Source organism: Chrysochloris asiatica, unplaced genomic scaffold (genome assembly GCF_000296735.1).
Source record: "Chrysochloris asiatica unplaced genomic scaffold, ChrAsi1.0 scaffold00039, whole genome shotgun sequence".
Classification (NCBI taxonomy): domain Eukaryota; kingdom Metazoa; phylum Chordata; class Mammalia; order Afrosoricida; family Chrysochloridae; genus Chrysochloris; species Chrysochloris asiatica.
In genome coordinates this window covers 16654941-16661187 of record NW_006408557.1, presented here as the reverse complement: position 1 = coordinate 16661187, position 6247 = coordinate 16654941, and the positions used below count along the sequence as shown (strand labels likewise).

General features: G+C 40.8%; 1 pseudogene; it reads left to right on the top strand.

Moving 5' to 3' along the window:
- The first annotated feature begins 1472 nt into the window (after window positions 1-1472).
- Window positions 1473-2735, top strand: LOC102826989 (annotated as a pseudogene).
- Window positions 2736-6247: the final 3512 nt, after the last annotated feature.

The window sequence follows — 6247 nt, the reverse complement described above, 5'->3', positions numbered from 1 at the left end:
CCTTGAAAAATATATGCCTCCAAAACCCTAAAACTCTAAAAAAAAAAATCCTATCCCCCTTAAAAACTCCTAATCCATTAAAAAAAAAAAAAAAAAACCTACCCCTTAAAAACGCTATACCTTAAAATCCTTCAACCTTAAAAGCACTAACTCCTTTAAAAACTTACCCAATACAAAACCAACCCCTTAAAAACCCTATATCTTAAAAACACCTACCCCTTAAAAAACCCAACCCCTTGAAAACCCTAACACCCTAAAAAGCCCACACACCTTAAAAACCCTAACCACTTAAGAAACACTAACCCCATAAAATACCCTTATTGTTGTTAAGTGCCGTGACGTCGGTTCCGACTCATAGCGACCCTCTACAGGGTTTCCGAGGCTGTAAATCTTTACGGCAGCAGAAAGACTCATCTTTCTCTCCCGCGGAACAGCTGGTAGTTTCGAACTGCTAATCATGAGATTAGCAGCCCAATTCATAACCACTACGCTACCAGAGCTCCTTATACCCTAACACCCTAAAATCCATAACTCCGTAAAAACCTTAATCCTCTTTAAAACCCTTGTTGTTGTGGTTGTTAAGTACCGTGGAGTTGATTCCGACTCATAGTGACCCTGCACAGGGTTTCTGAAGCTGTAAGTCTTTACGGGAGCAGAAAGCCTCATCGTTCTGCCAGACTCGTAACCACTACACAACCAGAGCGCCTTTTGAAAACCGTAAAAGGTCCTAAAAAACCCTGAGTTGGTTCCAAGTCATAGAGACTATATCAGATTTTCCGAGGCTGAAAATCTTTACGGGAACAGAAAGGCTCATCTTTCTGCTGCAGAACAACTGGTAGTTTCGAACTTCTGACCTGAAGTTCATAACCACTACACTACCAGAGCAACTGAAAAAGTGCTACCTCTTAAAAACCCATACCTCTTTTAAAAAATTTAACCCCTATAAAATAACTTAACTCTTTAAGAAACGCTAACCCCTTAAAAATCAAAAACCCCTACAAACCAAGGCCCAGTCACAGCCCCAGCACCACTCCCAGTCCCAGACTGGACTCAGAACCAGCCTTAGTACCATCCCCAGGCCCAGCCTCAACGTAATTAAGAGCATATATACAAAACCAACAGCCTACATTGCTCTCAATGGAAAGAAAGTGAAAGCCTTCCCTTTGCAAACAGGAACCAGACAAGGATGCCCTTTGTCACCACTCCTATTCGATATTGTGCTGGAAGTCTTAGCCAGAGCTATAAGGCAAGATAGGGAAATTAAAGGCATCCAAGCGAGTTCTGATAGCATAGTGGTTATGAATCAGGCTGCAAACCTTAGGGTCAGCAGTTCGAAACTACCAGCTGTTCCATGGGAGAAAGATGAGGCTTTCTGCTCCCGTAAAGATTTACAGCCTCAGAAACCCTGTACAGGATCGCTATGGGTCGGAACCGACTCCATGGCACATAACAAAAACAACAACAACATTGTACAATTCACAAGGACCTTTAGTCCTATAAAACCTGAAAAATCTTTACATACACAGAACAGTTTTTCAATGAACCAGAAGAAAATTTCTGGATGATCATGGTTGTTCAGAATCCTATCATCGAAATGCAAAGTAAAGATGGAAAACCAATTGTTGAATACCAAGAAGAGGAGTTGCTGGACAAGGATTATAGTTCCATGCTACATAAGTGCCACAGTATGTACAAGCTCTTCAATGGCACATTTCTGAAAGCCGTGGAAGATGGAGGTGTCAAGCTCCTAAAGGAAAGATCAGAGAAATTCTTCCTCGGGTATCTGCAAACACTGTATTTGCAGTCATGTGACCTACTGGTGCAGTCATGTGACCTACTGGATATTTTTGGTGGAATCAGTTTCTTCCCATTGGATAAAATGACTTATTTAAAAATTCAGTCCTTTATTAATAGAATGTAGGAGACCTTGCACATAGTCAAATATACTGCCTTTCTCTACAACGATCAGCTCATCTGGAGTGGATTAGAGCAAGATGACATGAGGATTTTATACAAACACCTCACCACATCTCTCTTCCCGAGACACATTGAACCCCAGTTGGCAGGAAGGGATTCTCCAGTGAGGGCATAAATGCTGGAAAATCTTCAACACTACAGAAGACTTCTTACTAGACCTTTGAACCTTAATGATCCCGAAGAAAAATTCAGATTCCCTAAAATTTTTGTCAATATAGATGACACCTATGAAGAGCTCCATTTTAATTGTGTAAAAGGCTATAACACAGCTGTGTGCTTCATAATCAGCACCTCCACACAGCCTACCTTGGATTTTTGCTGAAGACTGGACAGCATTGTTGGGCCTCACCTCACAGTGCTGGCTGGCATCTGACATTTGTGAGCAGTTTAACATCAACAAAAGGATATCTGAGTCTAAAAAAGAACCCCAGTTTAAATTTATCTATTTCAACCACAAGAATTTAGCCGAGAAAAGTATAATTTACATGAGGAAATCACCCAGTGTGTCACTTATGTCCGTTCTTCCGGATCTCATGATGATTCTAGGTGATATCAACAGTGATGTCACTAGAATGGATGAAGATGACAAAATCATCGTGAAAGCGATGAGTGATTATTGGGCTGTTGTGAAAAAGCCTAATCAGTGGGAGCTATATGTTATTTCGAACCAAAAAAAAAATGCAAACCTGATTGAAGTAAACGAAGAAGTCAAAAAGCTTTGTGCAACACAGTTCAATAATATATTTTTCTTGGATTGACTGAGATGCGGGTCCCTGGAAAGATCTCTAGCTCATTGCCAGCTAGGCATCCTCTTTGGTGACTAGATTAACAAGAGTAAAGCAATATTTGCTTGAAAAAATCCAATTTCTACTCAGTCTCTAAACTGAGACTCCCGGAGATGTTTATATTTTAAATATTTAAATGGAGTTCAAGGTAGCCTCTTACCATTCCATCCATTTGACATTATGTGAATATTTTACTAGAAAATAAGGCTAATAAATTGTTAAAGTTTAAATTAAAGAATTTTTTTAAGAGATGGAATGAGGAGATCTCCAGACCAAAGGCCATTACTAAAGACCAGGGAGCCATGTCACGGACCAGAATCTTCCAGCATCCAGAAAGGATTAGGATGGTTTAGGATGCCCCTCACACATTCTCATACCTTCAATCACTTATAGACTTATATGCTCTCCTTTCAAAACAGCCTATAGGAAGAAGGTATCACCAAGTTTTCATTAACCAATCTTCAAAATGGAATTGTTGTGATAATGAACTAAGAAAGTATACATCAAGTGCTTGGCACTGTGACTGGCACTGCTAAGTGCCAATAGATATCAGCCATTGTTGTTGTCATCATTTGCCCCATGTAAGCTATTTTGGAGTCATGGTGTGGGGCTGTAGGATAAGCACTGGACTACTAACCACAAGGTTGGAAATTCAAACCCACCAGCCACTCCTCAGAAACACTATACAGGGTCACTATGACTCGGAACTGACTCAATGGAACTTAAAAACAAGCACAAGCAATTTTGACTGTACTGTTTTTATCTCCTCACTGATATCAGCCATCGGAAGATGAGGACCTCTGACTTTTGAGTGAGACATGGTTATCCAACCTCTAGAGTGTTGTGGGTCAGACAGAGAACCTATCATGATGGGCGATGGGTAGAATATAGCATAAGGACGAAATTGCCTTTGGAAATAAGAGAAAAAGCAACCAGAGAGTAGATGAAGACTCAGAAAAGATGGTAGAAGGACCTCTTGAAGATAAACGGCCACCTTTGTAATTCTTTTCAGGTTTGGAAGTAAGAAAAGAGCAAGGTTTGGGAATCAACCATATCTGAATTTGAATGCTGTCTGTACAACACTACCGTTTATGTAAGTAAATTATACCATTTAAGTCTGTTCTCTCCTTGGTAAAATGAGGACAATAAAACAAAAGTCTTTGAGTTATTCTGAGTGCTTAATATAATAATGCATGTAGTGAAAACACTTAGCACAGTGTCTGCATAGAGTAAATGCTCCATAAATGGCCACAGTTAGTAAGCATTCATTGTAGCCCTGCAATAACCTAGCCAGCTACCTTAGAAGTGTACTGCCAGTTGGCCTGCACGTTAAGATGCCTGTAGCATGATGTGAGGTAAGACATATGTAACCTGAAGGAAAGCAGAATTATCTGAAAGTACTGAGAGAGTCTCTATGGGTTGGAATCGACTCGACAACACTTAACAACAACAACTGAGAGAGTTTATTTATATGTGTTTTGTATTCATATGTAAATAATTAGGCTAATGTCAATGAACAGATTTAGGTATGATTACTCAACTTATGGATTCCTGGTGTGGAGCTGCAGGATAATGTGCTGTACTTCAAGTTCAGTTTGAACCACAAGGTCGGCAGGTCAAATCCACCAGCCACCTCTTGGAAACCTGATACAGGGGCACTATGGGTTGGAACCAATTAATGACACTTAACAATAACAAGAAGTCAATTTATAGATTAACTATTGCCAGAGTATCTAAAAAATAATTTTTTACTTAAATGTTAACTTGTAATTATGGTGATTCTCTATATATTTGATGTTGATAGAAAAATCACTACCATCACCACCATTGCTTTTCAGTTGATTCTGACTTAAGATGACCACATGTGTGTCAGAGTAGAACTATGTTCCATAGGGTTTTCAACAGTTAATGTTTCAGAAGTAAATCACCAAGTCTTTCTTCCTAGATTTATCTGGCTGAACTTGAACTATCAACCTTTCAGTTAGCAGCCAAGTGTGTTACCTGTTTGCAACATTCAGAGACTCCTAAATACCCCTGCTATATGCTATATGCTAGGATAAGTGGACCCTTGCTCCCTGAAATCACCTGTGAATAGTTTATATTGTTGTTTGGTGCAGTGAAGTAAATTTCAGTTCATAGTAACCCTATGTGACAGAGTAGAAATGCCTAGTAGGGTTTTGTTTTGTTTTTTTAATATTTATTGTGGATTATGTGATAGTTTACATGGGAGAACAGTAGCTTTACATTCATCCTATGGTATATTTTTTCATTGCCATGATTACAATCCCCTCCATGGATCATCAAACAACCAAAGGGTATACCCTGCAAGCCTGCCCCTAGGTCGTCAGCACACAGCTCATCTCCCTCTCTGGGTCTAGAGTCCCCTGCCACTCCATCTATCCACATCATTGTCTCTACTTCCATCTCTGGCATCACTCTGTCCCTTTGGGTAGGGACTCGCACTCCACTCTTCTCCCTTGATGGTCCCAGGGACCCCTCCGCTCCTGAACTGCAAAGTCAACCACTCCCGTCCTTTTCCTACAAAACGTCTTTACATTTCCAACTCACACAGTCAGTGCTGATAGCAATTATTTACTATTGTATCACAAGAGTCTTATCCCCATCTCCTTTCATCAGCCCCGCCCAGACAGATTAGATACTACTCAGTGGAGATTCTACCTTCCTCCATGCCCTCTGGATCTAGGCTCCCTCTTGAAAGATTGTAAGCCAGTCACTTCTTGCTTTTGTAGCCCCCCATTTTGAGTAGCCAATGTTCAAGTTGCCCATCTCTGTCTACCCTGTTTATTGAGGGTGTGGGAATGGTCCTCACTGTAGAGATTTATTTCTTCTTTTGAGCTACTGCATCCATAGGTGTAGATCAGGTTTATCAAACTGTATCAGATTACTCTTTTTTCCCTCTCCTTTTTTCTTCTAGTTGAGCTCTGATCATCCAGCCACTGAAGCCAGGTCAAGTAGGTATTATCTGTAAGTATGGATATTATCTGCAAGTATTATCTGCAAGTGTCTTGTGACACTTTACTCTCCACTGTAGTCCTCTGTGGCTATGTCACTGACTCTGGGCCCAGAAGTCCCCAGGTCTTGCCATACTGCTGGTCAACCAGGTCTCCACCCGCATTCTCAGGAATCTATTGAATGTGGGAGGACCTAGCTCACAGCTGCATTGCTGTTTTCCCCTCACTTCCCCTTGTCAGTGGTCAACGTGGTCACCAGTAAGAGCACATGTCCTCTGGTGAATTCCCATTGAGTCTTAGTCTTGGAAGGGGGTTTACACTGAGGTGATCCAACCACTTACCTTGATGTCTCCTGGGTGAACAACTTGCTTGTTCTTGTAATAGTCAGTCAGACTGCCAATATTGTTTTTTATTTTTATTGTAGGTCTTTCTTTCAAGAAGTAGCTTCTGTTCTTCTAGCCGCTCCAGGCTGGTCTGCTTGTCCTTCAAGTGGAAATTTCCCACCTCAGAAGA